This window comes from Anas acuta, chromosome 6 (genome assembly GCF_963932015.1).
Source record: "Anas acuta chromosome 6, bAnaAcu1.1, whole genome shotgun sequence".
Taxonomy (NCBI): Eukaryota; Metazoa; Chordata; class Aves; order Anseriformes; family Anatidae; genus Anas; species Anas acuta.
Window position 1 is genome coordinate 34613525 of NC_088984.1, and position 20428 is coordinate 34633952.

Here is a 20428-nt window from a genome sequence, read left to right on the forward strand (position 1 = left end):
AGCTATTTCTAAAGTTAAAGACTGAAGTTTTTTCTCTGTTCTGATTTTTTTTTTTAACCATTTTTGTTGAGACAAGATTGGTTCATTCCAATACCCCTCCAAACTCAGCATGATGTAGTGATGTGTCAAAAGGAAAGTAAAAGTTATTTAGATTTTCCTAATAAAAGTCAACATTTTTACCCCTGAGACTAGTAGATCCAACTGAGATAGTCATCGCCCTGAGAAAATGTTTTGTGCCTTTCCTACCACTGACAAGCTCTAAAAAAAGGAAAGGCAGTCATAACGTCAAATACCTATCTGTGAGCATGTCATATTGACAGTACTGAAAGCTGGAATTTAAGGCAGATTAACACATTTCACTTGTTAAAATTCTGCAGTATTGAGCAAAATCCAAAACAACAAACCTGGATGAACAGCCTATCTTGTTTCAGACTTCCAGCCTTAAGAAAAAACAGTACAAATAAGAGCAGCAGTTTCACACTGAATCTCTGCGTTTTCTTCTTACATTGTCTGCTGTAGCATACTTAGTATTTACATCCTTTTCCATGTTTTCCACCATCCATTTTACAGTTCACCAGCATCAGCAGTAAAATGAAAGACTCAGAACACCAAACCAAGTTGCTATTCAAACTGTAAAAAGCTGCAGAAGCCCCGAAGTTATTTAAAGCAAATAGATGACATCAATCGACAGAAAATGCTAACAGCAACTGTCCTCGTGAAAAATGAGGAAGCAGTAGAAAAAAAATCCCCCTTGGAGTTTTATTCTTTTTTTTTTTTTTTTTTTTTTTTTTTAAATGAATAACCTCAGTGTGATAATCTCACACTTTCACTGCCATTGCTTTTGCTAAAACAATGCTGTCATTGATGAGGTCACTTCACAGTTTGCTGTCCAGCAGATATGTAGAGAGGTATGTAATAATATTGTATTGTCTGTCATCACTATCGTGGTTGAAGGAAATGATGAAAATAGAGATGAAAACATCACAGAATTGTGTGAGTTATTCTTGCTGATGGGCAAGGCCCCCGTACTCATAAGCAGATGTCTCTACCAAGAGCAATCCGCCCAATCATCAGTCCCATCAGTTCCTGCATGACAGAACTGAAACACTGGCTGTGCACAAAGGAAGCGAATAGAATTGCTCCACCTACACCTGAAAAAAGACTGAATTCTCAAATCCCATTAAAGTACAGCTTTCAAATATGAAGCCCCAGATCTGGGCTATAAGCCAAGGTGTCTACTATGCCCTCCCACTGTTAAAAGGCTTTATGTATTCTTCTGTTGTTTGTCCAAAACCCCTGACATGACTAAAGCCTGAAGAGAATATTTCCTCTGCTTTGCAATTGAACCATACATTATTAACTTTATGTTCTCTTCAGTTCTCCAAGGAGAAACGTGCAGGGTTGTCTCATTCACTAATAGATGCCAAAGAATCCACGTTGATCACCTAATTTGACCTTTTCTGTAATTCAGCTTTTTTTTAATCCTTTCACTAAATTCAGTTACTGGTCATATGATATTTAAGATACATGCCTAATCTTGATTTAAGAACTTAAGATCATGAAGAATGTCCAATGTACTTTAACAAATACAACTTGTGGTTGACCAATGGGCTGAGGCCAACTGTATGAAGTTCAACAAGGCCAAGTGCTGGGTCCTGCACTTGGGGTGCAACAACTCCAAGCAGAGCTACAGGCTGGGAGATGAGTGGTTGGAGAGCTGCCAGGCAGAGAAGGACCTGGGATTATTGCTTGATAGTCAGCCGAATATGAGCCAGCAGTGTGCTCAGGTGGCCAAGAAGGCCAACGGCATCCTGTCTTGCATAATAAAGTGTGGCCATCAGGGCTAGGGAAGTGATTGTCCCCTTTTACTTGTCTCTGGTGAGGCCGCACCTCAAGCGTTGTGTTCAGTTTTGGGGCCCCTCTCTACAAGAAGGACATTGAGGTGCTCGAGCGAGTCCAGAGAAGGACAACGAGGCAGGTGAGGGGTCTGGAGAACAAGCCTTAAGAGGAGTGGCTGAGGGAGCTGGGCTTGTTCAGCCTGGAGAAAAGGAGGCTCAGGGGTGACCTGACTGCACTCTACAGGTACCTTAAAGGAAGCTGCAGTGAGGTGGGGGTTGGTCTGTTCTCCCATGTGCCTGATGACAGGACGAGGGGGAACGGGATAAAGTTGGGCCAGGGGAGGTTTAGGTTGGATCTTAGGAAGAACTTCTTTACTGAAAGGGTTAGGCATTGGAATGGGCTGCCCAGGGAGGTGGTGGAGTCACCATCCCTGGCGGTCTTTAAAAGACATTTAGATGTAGAGCTTAGGGATATGGTTTAGTGGAGGACTTGTTAGTGTTAGGTCAGAGGTTGGACTCCATGATCTTGGAGGTCTCTTCCAACCTAGATGATCTTGTGATTCTGTGATTATCCTCATCACATTAATCTTATTTTTCCAAAGAAAGCGCTACTGTTGGTTACCAAAAAGACAGCTATGTTATGAAGTCAGCTTAAAGAAACTTCTTCTCCACCTATTATAGATGGACAAAGTCCTTTGCAGATGATAACATTATTTTTATTGTTATTACAGCAAAAAAAAAAAAAAAAAAAGGGAACTAGGACTTTGGGACTTTCTTCTGCATTTTCTACTTTTGCTGAAGTAAAAACCCCTCAGAAGTCAACTGCTTAAGTAGCAGTACAGCTTCAACCAGGTATTTAGGACCAATACTGTTCAGTCTAGTCCTAAATAATGTCTTAAAAACAGTTGTTTAGCTAGTTCTGTGATGGTGTGAATTGTTGTCTGTTATTAACTGGGTGATGCAGCTGACATCCTGCATAATAAAACAGACTCAGAATCACAGAATCACAGAATCACAGAATTTTCTAGGTTGGAAGAGACCTCAAGATCATCGAGTCCAACCTCTGACCTAAAACTAACAGTCCCCACTAAACCATATCCCTAAGCTCTACATCTAAACGTCTTTTGAAGACTTCCAGGGATGGTGACTCCACCACCTCCCTGGGCAGCCCGTTCCAATGCCTCACAACCCTTTCAGTAAAGAAATTCTTCCTAACATCTAACCTAAAACTCCCCTGGCGTAACTTTAGCCCATTCCCCCTCGTCCTGTCACCAGGCACATGGGAGAACAGGCCAACCCCCACCTCGCTACAGCCTCCTTTAATGTACTTATACAGAGCAATAAGGTCACCCCTGAGCCTCCTCTTCTCTAGGCTGAACAAGCCCAGCTCCTTCAGCCGCTCCTCGTAGGACTTGCTCTCCAGGCCCCTCACCAGCTTCGTCGCCCTTCTTTGGACCCGCTCAAGCACCTCGATGTCCTTCTTGTAGCGAGGGGCCCAAAACTGAACACAGTACTCGAGGTGCGGCCTCACCAGAGCCGAGTACAGGGGGACGATCACCTCCCTAGCCCTGCTGGTCACAGTGTTTCTGATACAAGCCAGGATGCCGTTGGCCTTCTTGGCCACCAGAGCACACTGCTGGCTCATATTCAGCCGACTGTCCACCATCACTCCCAGGTCCTTCTCTGCCTGGCAGCTCTCCAACCATTCCTCTCCCAGCCTGTAGTTCTGCTTGGGGTTATTGCGCCCCAGGTGCAGGACCCGGCACTTGGCCTTGTTGAACTTCATACAGTTGACCTCAGCCCATCGGTGCAGCCTATCCAGATCCTCCTGCAGAGCCTTCCTACCCTCGAGCAGATCGACACACACACCTAGCTTGGTGTCATCAGTGACTCACTACTATTTTTTTGACAGTCATTTTATCTGGATTGGAATAAAACATTAAAAAAGTAATTTTACAAAGCAATTGTTGAAAGTGAAGAGAAAAAGAGATTAATGCCTTTTGCAAGTTTAAATTGGATGCAGATTCCACAGAACCACAGAAAAAAAAAAAAAAAAAAACACCACTATAATAATTACAAAGTCATAGTGATTATAGATTTCTCAGTACAAATCTTAAATTATAAGATTACTATATTAGAAGATACTGATGCTATGTTTTGTAAACATTCTTATTCTTACTTCAGACATTACAGTATACCTCAGTACTCAAATAGTTAAAGAAAACACAAAAAAGGAAACAAAGATCTTAAAAAAAAAAATAGAAACAATGTGGAAGAGAAAGATAAAAGCTCTATACAGCTGCTCTGTACCATAGTGTTATTAATGTTGTTCTTGGAAAAAAGTTCTCTCTCTTTAACCTTAAGTTCTCTCCCTGCAAGACTACTAAATCATGTACTACTTACAGATTAATGACTACCTAAATCATCACCAGATATGGATATCATAAGGAAAACATTCTTTAAATATGGATATGTTTTAGAAATGGATGTTACCTACCAAGAAACAGTTTTCAATCAGAAATGTCAGACTATTAATACTTAACCTTTTCTTGACAGTATAGCAATAGAATGCAATAACCAAATCTATGCAGAAAGCCAGAAACTGAAGACAGCTGCCAGAAGTGCCAGTATCTTAGCAATTGGGTCCTTAAGTAAAGGGAGAAAATGGTCTCAGGTAAATGCTGTACTTACTATGCTGCTTGACATTTCATCCATTTATTCTATCTTCAAAACGTAGTACCAGCATCAACGTGAGAAGTCTGGGGTTTCACCTGCCACAGCAGTACAAACTTCTGAAATCCTGTTAAAAAAAATAAAAATTATGAAATAGGAAACAGCTCACTAATTCGGCAAGCATCTGTAAAGTATTGTTCCCTACATAATACAAACCAGAAAATTTTTTCAAATAAACACTTCGTTATTTCAAAGGAATACATTTGTTATCAGCATTTGAAAATTATTACTCTCTAGTATATAACATACTTGAAGTATGAAGATATAATTTGAATACTTAAAGTTTTATCTTCATTTAACATTATATTTAGTGATAATCAAACAGCCTTCTGAGTGAATTTACTGGAGAATGTAAACGGAGCAGTGCAGGTGTAACTACAGAGATGGGAAGAATAGCAATGGTCAAAGCAAACGAGGCTAGCAAGACCAATACCTGCTGAGCCATCTTCTTGCAAAAGACTGGCTTCTGTTACACAGAGTACCTTATGCATGACAGAAGGATACGTGAGATGAATAATAGCAAAGAAAAGACTGGGATTACTAAATGAACTGAAACAGAAGCTCAGGGCCAGTACAGATCTCGAGAACTAAGAATCACTTTGCAACAAGAAGTCCTGTCTTCTTTGGACTAAGGTTAGGATAAGAAAAGACAAATTTAAGAGCCTCAGAGTGGGCAAGAACAGGAGTTACTACAGATATCGAAGAACAGGAAAGCCCTGTCTCCTTCAAGCGCTGTTTGGCATGGTTATCTGTTGTGTCACAAATGCAAGTCGGTCCAGGTGCATGTGGAATGGAACTGCTTTAAGCAACCTGAGGACTCACAGCATTTCAGCTCAAGTTCAGCAGTTTCTGACACTGCCTTCTATATCTGCATAACAACTTTTTGTGTCTCCTTCCTTATCACAGCTTTTATGTGGTCCAAACTTCTTCTACCGGAGAAGGTAACATACAGAATATTCCTAAAGCTAATCCTGCCACTACTTCTGCTCAGTTTATAGCCAGGTGGGCTACAGGCCTCCCAATTCTGATATGTAGGCCAATGCAGAAAGAAACCTGATGCCTTCTCAAAAGTACTTCTGCCTGAAGTGCCAGAGTTGCATGCACTGTCTTCATTTGACACTGAATGGATTGTGGGTATTATATTTATTCTTATTTCCTTTAGACAGAAAACAAGCCTTTCTCTTAACCTTGTTTTACTTTCAAATCTTTTTTTTTTTGCCCTCCTTTTTTCTCTGAGGTTGTATTTGCATTCTTCCCCAACATGAAACAGTAAGTAAAAATCCTCTAACAACCTTCTCTAAATTGCTCTCACTCAATGTGATTTCCTCATTCACTTGATTACTCCTCTCCTATCTAACCAGAATGAATACATCCTTCTGATCTGTTCTTTGAGGCACAGATCCCTTGTTTAATTTGATTTATTGCCCTTGTGTTCTACCTGAGTGAGAATAAGTAAAGGTGGCTCTGTGTTCACAAACTGAGGTAATAACTAGATCATGAAATAGCACATAATTTACAACCGATGAACAACAGACATCACCTGGAATACTTCTTCTTTTTTTCCTGATGCATCCTCACAATTTTTCCAAATGGTAGCGTGACAAGATTCCATTTAGAAATATGGTGTCTGTTGCACTTGAGTTACAATACTTACTACCTTGAGCTCTGGTCTGCTTAACTGGCTCAGTCATTTAAGACATACAACTTGTTACATGGTATTTTTCTGAGTGAAAAAGTGTACTGCCCATCTCTGGAAGCCTCACGTATTTTTCTGAATACAAAGCAATTTCTATAAGGTGAAAGCTTACTCAGTAGCAAAGTTAAGAACAAACAAAAAAAAAATACACAAAAATCTTTTTCCTTTTGAGCTCATTCCCATATTCAATTTAAATATTGATTATTATCTTAAAGAAATGAGAGGAAAAGAAATGAAATTCTCTTTTCATTTTCTCTAAGGTACACCATTCTTATTATTTAGTTGATTAAAAAAAAAAACAACTGTTGATCAAGACTTATCAACACAGATGTTCAGCAAGGAATAACAGAATATGTTGCAGATGATGAAAGAAGTAATTCTTAATTCTTGTTTGAATCAAGTGGTACCATAGCTAGTCTGTTATATTTTTCCATATTGTCCATGTGAAATTAGAACAAAAGCATGCTCCTGCAGCATGGGAATAATATACCATGCTAATAAGAAAAAACAACAACTTTGCAGTACTCCTTCATGCATTACCTAGTCAAGTACAAGGTGTGCAGTATGAACCAGGGTTAAGTCAAATGCACTTAGCTGCACTTTCTAAAGATTCAGAGCACTTAAGCCTCATCAGCTGTAGCTCATGTCTTGTTTAAAGGTTACAGCAAGCTGCCCTTTCAACTCTTCCAATCCTAGACTAGAGCAGTAACTACAAATGCCAGAAGCACAGACTCAGAAAAGACAGATGAGATATATCAATTTGTTACTTGCTTTTCAGAGAGCACCCAGTGACTCGTGATTGTATTAGAAAGGAAATATTCCCAATGCTTTCCTGTCCCTTCATCCAGTCTGTGCCATGTCATACACATGATGAGGTGGAGAGAGGGATTATTAAATAGCTTTTTATTGCTATTGGTCTCTAATGAGACCAAAATACAAGTTACAGTTGAAATCTTAGGTTTAAATTAAGAGCTATGCTTCAAACAGGTTAATCAATGAAGAAATGAAAACTTTGGAAAGACATATAATAATAATAATTATTATTATTTTTTTTTTTTTTACCAAGAATTAAATATCAGCCTATGGACAACTGTACACGCATTTGGACAACTACGGAAAAACGTGCTGAACACTTGGATTTTCCCCCACATGCAGTACAAGTCTTATAGAGGAGACAACAGAAGGTCTTGAGGAAGATTCCAATTTTAGTTTGTTATAACAGATCTCTCATATTTGCTTCGAGTACAGTAGTAGGCTCATAACTGAAATAGTTGAGAAACAAAAGTTCACCTTAAGACAGTAGGACTCTCTAGTTTTGAGTACATCAGCAACCTGTTCTTTTACTTTCCACTTTCACATTCTATGTACTGAACTGTCCAACAACACTGGTCCACTTCTGAATGTTCTTTGTTTTCATTTTAATCACAATAACAAACATGCATGCCATTAAATTAGGAACATAAGATAATGACTTTCTCTTCAAAGCAGTTTGGTAAGAAGTGCAACATCCAGACTGGGAGATCTTTTCTTGGTTTGTTTTCAGGTGCTTTATTTTTATTTATTTATTTTTTCTCCATATTGAGTTACTTTTGCTACTAATAATATCTGTCCAGGTGTGTGTGGGAGGGAGGGGAGGAGGGGGGGGAGTAATTTACTGAATTCTTTGTGTGTTGTTAAGGAGACAATGAACTTGCAGAACAGAATAAGGGATGACAAATTGATGGCTGTATTCTCTGTTTAGATCTGTAGGAAAGTCTGGTCAATAATAATTTCTCATTCAGAAACACAAACCAGAAAGCCCAATATTCAGTTAAATTGTTTTTACCTTAGATCTAGTAATGTATTTTAAGGCTTTGGTATTTGCTTTGTATGGCTTACACAAAATATCATTTTGACATATGATTAAAAAACAGTAAATCAAAACTTGATTCAACTATATATAAATTCTAGGCAATGCATAAAATCTTAACATAAAAATTTCTAAGCACTAACATACTAGTACGTAGTCTCTCAAAAAGTACCAAATGCATGGGTTCTTTGAATAGACATTCTCTTGAATTCCTAAGCAACTTTAGTTCTCAGATGTTAGTCAGTTAAAACAGCAAGTATTGCACTTTTGCCAAATGCCAGCATAGGAACCACTCCATGCAAACATGAGACTGGCTCAAAAGTGTACTAGGTACTTTGAACTATCAGCCATATTTGCATAAGCAAAAGCTGACTGTGTTTTTAATAATCAAAAACGTGCTTCCAAAACTAGCTAATATCCGCCTATGAAAAGAAAAAGATGTTTCCACTGTGGAATATCTTTTATTTGCCTCCCAGCCCTCTGGTTACACAGAAAGGGGAAAAACTTGCAAAAATTACTCTATTTTTGAAAATTCCATCTCATCAAACATTTCTGTCATGCTCTCTGGTGGTACAATTTCATGCTAAATATTTGCTCACTAAAACATAGTACTATAACAGTTTATGTGACTTACAAATGAAAATTAAAAATATCTATTTCTAGCAGTAGCTATAGGTTCATCAAAAATAGTTTCATTTTCCATAAATATAGGATATATTTGTTAATGCTGGCCACGGATTTTAATATATTTCCTTTCAGTACCTATAGGTGGTGCTGAAATACAATTGTAACTTTAAGAAGTGACAATCACAAAGTAAAACTGTAACAAAGCTACCCAAGAAGACAGATGCCCTACTGGTTAAGGAGATCTGCTTCAGTGACATACAGCTGAATCAGAACTCAAATTCAAGTTCAATTTTGGTGTTTTTCTCAGGCACTTACAACAATTAACTACAGTTAATCTTCTTACATGGCTGTGTCTTATAGCCCTGTTTCCACAACTTAAGGTGCAAAATATTAGCTTATTTTTAAATTGTTGTAAGAGCTCAATAACAAAATAAACAAATAAATAAACAAACTGAAAAACCTAGCTGTTGTGAATATGGCATAAGTACAGAACAAACTGAACACAAACATGTTTCCCCAAGAACTTCCTTTTCAGGTTGCACATTTCATTCTGGTAATTATAAATTTCACCATTTGGTATAAACTATGACAATGCAGCTACTAAAAATAGCTCTCTGGGACATCAGCCCAGTTCACTGAAATGAAGCAGGACTAACTAGCTTCTCTGCAAACATATAATGGAAAAGAACAAAATCTTTGCCAGGAATAATTAACATGTGGTAGCATGATAATCAACAGAGTCAACACCAGATGAGTCCTTACTTTCTGGAGAGAGAGAGGAAAAAAAAAAAAAAAAAAAAAACACATTTCCACACCAGTGATTATTTATAGAAAGCAATTCTGAAGTGTTTGCAGTTATGAACATACTTCATGGTAAAAGTCATAGTTTGAGCCATTTCCTCTAATGCTAACACTTTACACTTAATTTCCAAGCTCTATGAAACAAGAAAACAAATTAAAGGAAGAAAATAAACACCTCTTATTAATAACACTAGGAATTTTGTTAATTTAAGTAGGGAACAGTTTGTTAGCAAGAATTTGTAAATAATAAAATGCTTATAATGTTGGTAGATTTATTATATGCATACATACTATGTGCATACTCATAAACAAGGTCTTTAATGTGTCATGAAAATACAACGTAAGACACAAAGTGGAAGGGACCCCTACTTTTCACATTTGAAAAGTAGGCACAGAACCGAAGTCAAACAACTCTGAACACCAAGATGCCTTCACCTGCTCCTGCAACAAGCCACAAGCTACAGATTTACCTTCCAGCAATGCATCAAAAACCCAGGGCAAGAAATGCAAAAAACTACACTTAGCACTCAGTTTTTGTGCTTCTTAAAATAAGAGGAATGTTGTATTTTATTTTTTATTTTTTTTTTTTAGCTTTCCTTCAATTGATAAATTTAGTTACTTGCAGAAAAGAGTAGAATTCATACAAAAAGGAAGACTTTGCACTGGAGTTTTTCTCCAGGATGTATACCACTCTTTCACTCATCAAGTCCTTTTGACAAAAACAAACAAACAAAAAAATGGTTTCTTTTTCCACTCCACCACCAAATCCTAGATGTTAATCTCCTCCTTACATCTACCATGAAAGTTTAAATAAAATCTAACACAAAGAAGATATACTTAGGCAGCATATGAAGACAAGTTTAAAATGAAATGAGAATTCCAGAGAGACCAGGCCACGGTTTCAGAGCTAATGCAGCCTCTTGCTATAAACATGAGAGGACAACCTCCAGACCTAATTTTCAAATGAAAATATAAGCAAGTATTATTAAATTTGGAAAGGTCATTGTACTGCACATAAAGTGAAAACCTGCACAGGATGAACAACTCAGCCACTTCCTTTGGCAAATTATCAGTTATATTCACCCACTTCTCTTTATAAATCATTTTGTATTAGATGGAATATTGAATATTCACTTCTTCCCCGGAGAATGGAATTTCCTCACATTAAGTGAACTGCAAGAATCCTATTGTGGGATTTCTTCCCATGCACATACAGAGCAAGTTCCTTCCTTGGCTTTTTTAGCATACCCACAGCAGGAGATGCAAGGCTTAAAGGTAATATAAACTAACGATAACTTCCTTTTTCCCTACACAATGTGTTCCCTAATGTTTCCCCTGAAAACAAGAATCTGGTGTCACATTTCACTGGCAAAAAGATTACAAATTGGTAGCAGCTGAGACAAGTGCTTGAGGAAAGAAAAAAAAAAAAAGAGAAAAGTGGTAAAGCTGACTAACAATTGTTTGAACCTAGACAAACTTCTATAAAGCCAGAGGCAAGCCTAAAACCTACACAGCTTAAAGCTGCAAAAATATGGACTTCCTTGTAGCAAAAACAATTCTAAGTGCACTGTTGTTCTAACACAGTGTAGGTAGCACTAATCAGACGCATGTTAGTTAAGGTATATAATTGTTCTTAATTATGTCTCTATTAGTTTGATCATACAGGGAGTATCAAAGGTACCACAAATGTATCATCAGATTAAACAGAGAAGCATTATTTGACAACATTTTGATGAACTGAAGTTCTTGGGACAGGATTTAAACTCAGGTTGTACACAAGCATTACTAATGTATGCTGTGGAACAGATCTATCATTCCACATGCAGACAGCAATGCATCAGAACAGTAGACATTTGTAATGACCTATTTTATATATAAAATTCACAACTGAATATTTTCACTAAAATCAGAACAAAACCAAAACCTAAAAGTCAATTCCAAGCCTCAATGACTATGGAGTATTACTATGACTGACATGGGAGAAATATTCCAGTGAATGACTCACCGTTTCTTCACATAAATCTCATCTACAAGATGAGAAATTTTGCACACACACATTAAACATTTCCATAAAAGAAGTATTTGCATTTATTAAATTTCTGTGTATCTATTTCACATATACTAAAGGCTTCATAATGACCATTTCATTTTACGTTCAGTAACTTCCCAGGTTTCTCATTTTAGAGGTTTAATACATTACACTGTACACCACACAGTGGTTGGTATTGTTATAGGGTATACAGTTCTGCATGTGGAATGATAGAGTCTGCACGTGGAATGATAGAGTTCTATACCCTTGCATAGGGTACAGAAGCATGTGGAATGACAGAGTTCTGCATGTGGAATGATAGAGTCTGCACCTGGAATGGTAGAGTTCTATACCTTTGCATAGGGTACAGAACTCTATACGTACAGTTTTTGGAGAGCTGTAGAATGCAGCAATTTTGCAATTGAATTGTGAGAACCCCTCAAGAGCTAGAAAACATTAATGTAGTTTGTGCACCTTTATCTCTACTTGTATCAACCTGAATTTAGGTCTCATTTCTCATATTGCCACCTTTTCTCCCTGTAATTTTAGGGATACTTAAATAGCAAATTTTAACAGTGTAGAAAAAAAGCAAGTTTGTCTATGCATAAGACAGCTGTGAGAAAATGTGACCAACTTCAGCATAAATGTGTCTGGCTCCTTTATTAGAACAGAAATTAATGAAAATCAATGTTCATTTATATAGGTTGGAAATGTGGTTCAATAATGCATTTTATCATTTTGACATATAAGACAATTCTAAACTGACAGCTACATGTTCCAAATTTGCCCTAAGTGTAATGCAAAAACTGGCCCTGTTTTAGTATAATAGCTACAAAAAATCCTATTTGGTTTCATGAACTACTTAAGTGGCCAAGACAAACACCACACACTAGTATGTTTCCAGTAATCTGCCAGAGCTATGTACCTCCCAGGGTTCAAAAACACATTTTCAGAGTCTCCGAGGAAGCTAAGTTAACCTCGTAACTGTCTTACTTAGCTGTCTATAAATCATCCTTTTTCTGACTTGACTCCCCTTTCAAATATCACACCTCCTATGACTGACTACTCCTCATTTGGCCCATTCTATGTATCCTGCTTATCTTTGACAGGGAGTCCCTTTTTTGCATTTTTCTATGTATTTGGGAAGGGAAAAGAAAACATCTGGCGCATACATAGCTATTCATCTGAGCAGTTGAGGAGAAACAAGAAAATAACTACAACCAGATTTGAGTCATCAGCACTGAAGTGGAAATTTATCTAATCTCCCACTGTTTTTCCAATTATAGAAGAACTAGTGTTCTAATTTGTCAAGTTCTCACTGCAAGACAGCTCAGATACAATACTTCATTCACTACCTTCTTTTTCAATGTTCCCTGAAGCTGCTTGGCACTGAAAAGAATTGAAGAAAAAAAGCTATTCCTACTGTATGCCATAAAGTATACAAATATATGTATGCTATAGGTCAGAATCTAGACTTTAGCTCTTGCTTATCTCACATGGTGAAAACCAAAATCAACATCACATCTCTGTTGACATGGTTTCAAAGCTTCTTAGGACCAACCAGATATTGGTTCTGGGAAACCAGCACTAGAGCAGTGTTACAGCCATGCCTGTGACCAGCCATTGCTCCAGACCCTGGCCCACAGACTGACTTGCCTCGACCTAAAACCCACCCCATCATTACGGAACTTGCCTTGTGATCCCTGGGCTGTGCCTGACCCTGGTTACTCTTTCCAGACCTAATCCCAACTCTGTCTTGCTCACTCCCCAGCTTGATCTCAGACCTGCCTTATCACAACAGACTTGCCTGTATATATGGATCCTTAACCACCCCTGGGTGCCATCCCCAGGACCTCTGTCCTTGCCTCACTCACACTGTGAAACTGTACCCTTTGTACCCAGTAGGACTGCTCCTGCCTGCCTGAAACAACCTGCCTGTGAAACAACCTGTCTTTTCTGCTCCCTGACAGTTTTTATTATTATTATATAGGGAATGTTGCATTTCACAGCTAAGATGCATCTTTCAGTCTAAATGTGCTCTATCTCTAGAAGATGAATGACCTGCTCTCTGCCTGCCTCCTACCTTTGTTCTTTTGTTCCCAGCCATCACATCTTTCTGTCACACCAGCTCAGCTGCTTCTTTGGCCTTCTCACTCAATTCACTAATGCTCAGCAAAGAAATCCACAAGTTTGTTCAAAGGAGAGGTAATTATCTACCAATATGGATGTGCAAGGGAGGAAGGAGAAGGAGAGAATGGACTCTTACCTTTTGGTGACAATGATCTACCACATTGGCTCCACTGCAACAGCAACTTCTCCTTCAGTTTTCCTGTTTCATAGCAATTTTCAGTTCTTTAACTGCCTGTGGTTATCACTTAATTCTCAACCTTGCAACTCCTCATCTACCACTATAAAAACTTTCAAAAGGCACTGAAGAAAATACTTGCTTTATACAGCTAATTGCAGTTGAAAACAAGCATGAACATGCCTTCCTAGAGCAAAGCAAAGGCCAAAGTTAACACTTCACTGATTGCAAAGCTGATACCAATCTACTTAATTGACCCTTTTTGTCTGCTACCCTGACCCTTATTGTCTGCTAAACTCAGTGAGTAATCACTGATCCTCTTGAGTTCTGCCAGTAATTTGTTGAAATAGCCACTAGTTGAAAAGCACTAAATGATGCTGGTTAGTGTCTACTAAAGTACTACCTTACCAGGTGGTCATATAACTGGTCACTTATGTAATTAATTGTAAATTACTTTGAAATAACCGCAGTTCTCTGTAGGAAGGTATGTAGGTTGCACTTCCTCTGAAGGTGGGGTGGTGCTCCATAAGGCATAATGGCATGCCTTTATTTTATTTTTCCAAAGTTCAGATTGATTGATGGTATTATTCATGGCACGCGTAAAGGGATATATGTCACAGCCATATATTTCGGAGTTTCAATCTTACTACTTAAGTTGTAGAAAACTAGAGAAATTATAAGAAAACTAGAGAAAATGTAAGAAAAGAAATTATAAGAAAAATAAAAATACTGATTTTCAAGATAGAAGATTTGAAAAAAAATTAATGCTCTACAAAGTTTAACCGTTCTACCAACAACAGAACCAACATGGTTCAGTACAGAATTATTCTGCTCAATGTAGAATTATTTTACCAAGTGTAAAAATTGAATTTACTAATTCAGGTATATGTTGTGAGAATTTCATTCTACCTAACATGCTAGTCTCAGAATGAAGTTTGGAGTCTGAAACCATTTTAGAGGAAACAAGCCATGATACCCAAGCTTGTAAAGCTTCAGTAACAATTTAAGACAACTCCATAAAGAGAGAGGGAAACAAGGGATCAGCCCATAGAGACAGTGTTAGTCAGAAGCAATAGGCCAATACTTACTTATTGGTATGTGTTTTTTTTGTTGTTTGTTGTTGTTTTTTTTTTTAAATTAAACTGAGGAAGAAGAAATTTTGATGTCTGTTCTCTTCCCATAGAGATAGGGAAAGATGAAGGAACAACTGCTATGCAACCTTTATCCTTTAAATAACACTGTCCCACAGAATCCACTAAAAATCTGTTAAGCATCATTATATCATTATTTAATCCAATCGTATCATTTAGAGAAAGCTTGTAGCAGTTTTTCCATCTTTGATTTTTTTTTATGTCTTTTGATCATAAGTAACTGCAAGATACAATAAAAAGTTTAGACAGTGTCACTTTCACAGGCTAGCCTGGAAGAGAGGGGCCTTTGGACCTTCTATTGCCACAGAAGATAATCTTGAGCCTTATTGCTCTTGCCAACATTCCACAGATAATTTTACTACCTATCTTGGAACTAGTAAGTCCTCTGGGTCTACTAATTCATTCTAAAAATGAGTCATATCCATACAGAGTTTTGTTTCGTGAATGTTTTGTGAATGATACTTATCATTCACATCTAGTCTTGCAAAGCTAAATAAGGAAAAACAGTTTTATAAGGTAAAGTATTAAGTTGTACCTGATGATATAACTCAATTTTTCACCCCTTCTCTCATTTGCCATTAACCCAGATGGAGGTCTGACTATTTTAGCATTGTGCTCACCAACACAGCAGTTAATTTACACTCCAGAAGTACTCCTGACAGTTTATTTCAAACTGTCTCAATATTCATTTTTATTACTATTGTTTATTTTTAATCCTTTTCCCCCACTAATTCATTAAATCTATATAGATGTTTTTACATGCTCAAAGCAGAGCCAGTGGAAGTTGACACATTTTTTCCTCATCTTCAAGGAATTTATTTGGCAGTTTACATACATGGCAAACAGATGCTGCTAGTCAAATTTATTTGCAACATACTGTGATATCTAGAGGGGTACGGAGCAGAGCTGTTTGACCTTTACCATGCCTTCTCTCTTCTGTTGTACGTACATTCAAATAGCAATATTAAAGAGCAATTTTTAGTGCTGCAGCTACTGCTTACACCCACTAATGAAATCATCCCCTTTCATACCACCTTTAGAGCTTTTTTTTTTTTAAATAGTTTTAAAGATGTACAAAATATCAGATACTTTGTTTCTGTATTCAGTTCATTCACAATTTTTTCCCAGTGTTACAGAATTCCAGGTTCCTGTGAAAAAACAGCTTAAACTACATCTGTGAATTACTTAGAAACTTGTTTACTTGCTACCCTTATCAGTTTAGTTAAGCCATTGAACACAGCTAACAAAAAGCCTGCCATTGTGAAAAGCACTAAATTTGCCCTTGCATTTCCCATTTTTCAGGAAGATCCCATTTCTATGCCAACCTGACCTGAAAGCCAAGCACAGCACACACAGCTTCTGCTGTTTCCAAAGCCCACCAGGCATGACTGCTCCAGTATTTCAGACCAAAGCTGCTCCACCTGTGTGTGTTGGGTGATGGGCAGGACTGCAACTCTGGTGTTAATCTATAAGGGAATAGTAAAAGAGAAACACATTTAAATATCTTTAAATATACAGGTATAATACTCATTTTTTTGGGGCCCACAAAGTAAAAGCTTGATGTGTCTGTGCTATTGGTAAGTTGCTCACTCCTCCAACAACACAACGTTAACCAGAAGGGAAGGCTAGCAAACTGAAAACAACCAGTGTTTTTTAAGCTAGACAAAACAAACAAACAACAAAGCAAACACCACAGAACAAATGTTCTCCTCACAATTTAAATGCGGCGTCTCCTGAAGTCCCTCAGAAGCTCCTCACACCCAGGCGGGCCACGCGGGCGACCGTTAGAACGGCCCCTCACAGAGTGGGGGGGGGGGGGGTGGGGGGGGAAGTTCCCGCCTCGCCTCACAGCCGCCCGCCTCACGCGGGGACCAACGGCTGCTCCCCCCTCACCGTGCACCTAGAAGGGAAATGGCAAAACAGGTCAACGGGCAAAACCTCCCCATTCACAGAAACATCAACTCCAGGTTAGACGTAGGCTGAAAAGAATGAAATAATGCACAAAGGTGAGGCATCCTTTCCTGACAGGATTAACAATAATATTTTTCAAAGAACCACGGTTAATGCACAAAGGTGAGGCATCCTTTTCTGACAGGATTAACAACAATATTTTTCAAAGAGCCACAGTTCAAAATGACACAAGAAGACTGCTGGATGTCAAGGCAGTGCATCTCAGAACATCCAGAAAAATGCAGCTATGCTGTACTTCGTGTGGCTCAGTTTGGTTTGTCCAATTTTTCTCTTTTCTCCCGAGTTCTGAGTTTTCCAGAGTCACAATTATTTCACCTGATATGAAGGTTAACATTGCAATCCGCATAGCAGTGTGATCCTGACTGTGCCACAAGGACAAGCTGGTTCTTGCAAACACATTTCAGGTGATACTATTTTGCAGGGCAGACTGCACCAGAGCTTAGGGATATGGTTTAGTGGGGACTGTTGGTGTTAGGTCAGAGGTTGGACTCGATGATCTTGAGGTCTCTTCCAACCTAGAAATTCTGTGATTCTGTGAATAAGTGGTAATTATACAAATACTCTGATGATTGAATTTCATACGTATCTCAGAGCTTTAATAACATATCATTAATTTAATAGTTGCAGTCAGTTTGGCTCCAGTGCATAGGTGGTATTCTCAGAGTGTGTTATGATTGTTTCCAATGTTCAAAGCACACTGCCATTGCTATCTGTTGCAAGCCAGCTCTGCTGAGAAGCAGTCCAGTGGAGGAGGAAGTTAAATACCGTTCAGCTGAATGAGTTTCAGCCAGTTATTGAACTAAATATTTAGACTCTATTGAGGACATTGCATTTCCCAGATTTTCATCACTGCCTGGGCTCAATTCTTCCTTTCTTTCCAATTCAGATAGATCTCCAAAATTTTTGAGATAAGGGAGACACATGCTTTGTCTGCTCCCTTTCCAGCTTTCACTCTACATCCTCTTGTCCAGCCTGCTAATGAGATAAAATTCTTTGGTTCCTGGTTCTGAATAAGAGACTTCCTTTGACTTCCTTAAAAAAAAATCCACAATTAAAAATATTTTCTGTTTGGGAAAACAAAACAGTTCTTTGCACGATAGAAAACTGACAAAGCCTAAACTGAGTGTGAAGGATGCAGGTGACCGTATGAACCCATTTCCAGAAAGAAAAGCAGAAGGCTTTGGGAAGGAACCCCTGAGTTTCCTCAGCAGGGAAAGCAGAGGCGTTTGGTAGGAATCCCTGAGGTAACACTGTGCAGAGAGCAAAATGTTCTGAGCAGGAATAACTGAGGTAGTTTCTCTGCGTTTAGGCAGGAAATACTGACTTATCTGAGGATTGCAGAAGCATTTGGGTGACAGCTGGTGTATTACTGATATACAGTAGACAAACTGATTCACTGGTAAAAATTATTTGAGAAATCTAAGGAATTCTCTGGTTGAACAGATAATAGGGAACAGGTAGCCCTTGAAGGCAGAAAGGCAAAAATAGGTGCAAAAAGGGAATGAAAACCTTTGGTGGAAAGGGGAAAGAAGATATAAGGTAGTGGGGGGCGGGGGAAGCAGGCCCTAAATATATAGGTGTGAAAAGCAGAAGAAAGGATGAAGATTTCAGTAAGAAATACTGAAGCAGCCTCATTGACTTCTACTGCTAGTTCTAACCATAGGTTCTAAGTCAAATATATTAGAGCTAACTCAAAGGACCTCATTGTTTGAAACAGTTTAGAAAAATAAATGTATCATCTTGGTCCAAGTGGAAACAACAGTTTTGTATTATACTTACAAAATCTATAGTTCTAAAATTTGAGAGAGTAAGCCTTAAGCTCCTGACTTTTTTTTTTTTTTTTTTTTCATATCCTTAGCGCAAAAAAAGAATATGGGCCTGAGACAGAAAGAAAATTTTATAAAAGGCAGAGCAAAAAGAAGAAGAAAAGAGAATGGCACTCTGGGCACAGGGACCTGCCTGTAACCAAGCCCAGGTCACATAAGAGCTTGGCTGGCCCTGCTGTTGGCCAGTCTGCCTTGGAGCTGGGTGACCCACTCTATAATGAGGGCTGGGGTCATGGCCTGTTTGTGAGCCTCAGTGATGCCCCAGATTCTGAAGCCTTCCATCAAGGTGGCCAGGCAGATTCTCCCAGCAAAGGCAGTGTCATCATCATTGGTGGCTGGTGAGTTCAGCAAAGGGATGCCTGGGGTGTTTCGGGGTGGCTGGGAGGAGGTGTTCCCTGCAGTGGGTTCCCTGGGGAGGTCGTGCAATGTAAATACAGCTACACACCCAAGTGCCAGGGCTGTCAGCTGGCATTTGGAGTTGGTGGAGCGTTGGGGTGGTAGCTGTCAGAGGACAAAGGGGTACTTTTAAGGATGGAGCTGTGTGGACAGCCTTGTAAGACTTGGGGAGGGTTGTCCCCTCTTTATGCCCTGGTTTTGGCTTCTTTAGTGAGTGGGGAAGAAGACAGACTCTGAACGGAAGTTCCTTCTGTTGTTACTTCTTGCACCGTTGTGCCCCAACACCTAAAAAGTATGCTGAGTCCTAGACCCCTGCTCCCAGCCTTACTCCTGCTCAGAAGACAATGTACTGTCCTGGGGACCCTGCAGCTGTCCCTGCAGATGAGGGAACTGAAAGCACTCCATAAGCAGTAATACAAATATCTTGATGGCAACAAACATACTATTTAGAAAATATATATATATATATTCAAGCAAGTGTTGTGGCAGTAACGCAGCAGTAAAATGGATTCTTAATTTATTTTATGTACTTACTACTTCAACTCTAGCAATAACCAGTAATCCTCCCCTCATGGATTCCATACAAATTTTCCTCACAGGGAACACATTCATAACTAGTATTTTTTTACAGTCTTATTATAGAGATGTGAATGAAGTATGTGGTGGCAATCTTCATGAAGCCTGAATTTCACATAAAGCTACAGCTCTGTCATGTTACTTCCATAAATCAGACTCCAAAGAGCATCGCAAAGTTTATCAGTTCTTGTTAGTCCCAGTATTAAACACTATACAATCACTAGACCCCCTCAAAATCCACATCATTCTTGTCCATGCAAAGTACACATCTGAGCCCTAACATCATTATTCATTTATTTTCTTTAGATAATCTTCTTCATTGCGTGCTCACTCCCTTTTCCTGGAGGTATTTGTGAGACCTCAAAGAATCACTGACTTTGACAGAGACAAGGGTGCCACTACAGCTGCTCAATTAGCCATGGCTAAAGTAAGTATTTTCACACTAACCTACTGTTTACTGAAAATGACATTACCAATCTGTTTCTACAGATAATGTACACCTCTTGTTCACTTTGAGGGCAATTTTCCTGTGTTTTTATACACTTATTAGAGTACAAAGAAATGCAGAGAAGACTAGTAATCACCTCTGCAGAAGCAAGGGAGTTGCTAACACTTTATTTTCTCCACTTG

The 20428-nt window shown here is 38.6% G+C and overlaps 1 protein-coding gene across 3 annotated transcripts in view; it reads right to left on the reverse strand.

Moving 5' to 3' along the window:
* The window catches only part of TFPI (tissue factor pathway inhibitor), a 75731-nt gene extending 59236 nt beyond the window's left edge, over positions 1-16495 (reverse strand). Inside the window, exons 1-2 of one of the 3 annotated variants that reach the window (XM_068686474.1) lie at positions 16360-16495; positions 4530-4638 (exon numbers count right to left, since the gene is read on the reverse strand). The gene's annotated coding sequence lies outside the window, so the exon portion shown is untranslated. Of the gene's footprint in view, positions 1-4529; positions 4639-13839; positions 14062-16359 lie in introns of those variants that run through there. The other 2 variants (XM_068686481.1, XM_068686473.1) reach the window with 2 other exon arrangements.
* Positions 16496-20428: the final 3933 nt, after the last annotated feature.